This window comes from Pinus tabuliformis, chromosome 4_1, assembly GCF_031772625.1.
Source record: "Pinus tabuliformis cultivar Carrire ecotype Pingquan chromosome 4_1, CPIR1, whole genome shotgun sequence".
NCBI lineage: Eukaryota > Viridiplantae > Streptophyta > Pinopsida > Pinales > Pinaceae > Pinus > Pinus tabuliformis.
In genome coordinates this window covers 902,345,211-902,346,190 of record NC_142303.1, presented here as the reverse complement: position 1 = coordinate 902,346,190, position 980 = coordinate 902,345,211, and positions in this window count along the sequence as shown.

Sequence of the window (980 nt, the reverse complement as noted above, 5' to 3'; positions counted from 1 at the left end):
ATATGATTATGATGAATATATATGATGAAAATATATAATGAATATATATGGTTATGTGAACTAATTTGTTATGACATTGCAAGCATACTGATGTGTAAAATATGCTAACAAATATGTTTTATGCAGAGAAACTGCAAGAAGCAGATGTTCGACAAGATCACAAAGGCTTGGAAGAACGCCAGAAGGGAATTTGCATTCTTCAAATAAAATCAAAAATGATTAATAGCTGCTTTAGTAATATTGAATAATAGATGATGATATTTATCATAGTTAAATTTATGCATCTATAGCTTCTCATGGGTGGTTTGAAAACAATGTTACAGCTAGCTATGGAAGGAGATATGTTGTGAGCACTCCTTGTAACCAATATACATTGGATTTTTTGCATCATATGGCGGAGGCATGAGAGATGTGGATTCAGAAGCCAGTTACCTATGAACGAGGACATGATATATTGATGCAACGAGGATGGTGTAAAGTTTAAGGGGAGAGTATGTAACACCCCTCCCTTGTGTGTTAAATTATTGTAAACCTAAGCTCAGGAAAGCTAGGTGTGATAGCCTCCTTTGTGAGTTAAACTATTTTAAACCTAAGCTGAGGAAAGGTAGGTAGATATGTATTATGAAAGGAAAATATGCTATTAAATAAATTAATAAAATAAATCACTTGGAGGGTGGAGCACCAAGAGAGATGAGATTGTTGACAAATCCCATTGGGGAATGGGATAGAAATGAATCTTTCATGATGAATCTTCTACATGTGATTCTAGATAAACTTGGATGGATGGGAGATAAATATACATCGAACATAAAAGCTTTGCGGGAGATAAAGGCAAGATTTTATGAGGAAATGCCTCATGGGAGATAAATACGAGATTTTTTGAAAAATACTTAAGAAAATGGAAAAATCCATAAAAGCGGGACACCACTAATGGAAACTATATCATGAATGAGGGTATTAAATACGCGGTGCACTGATCA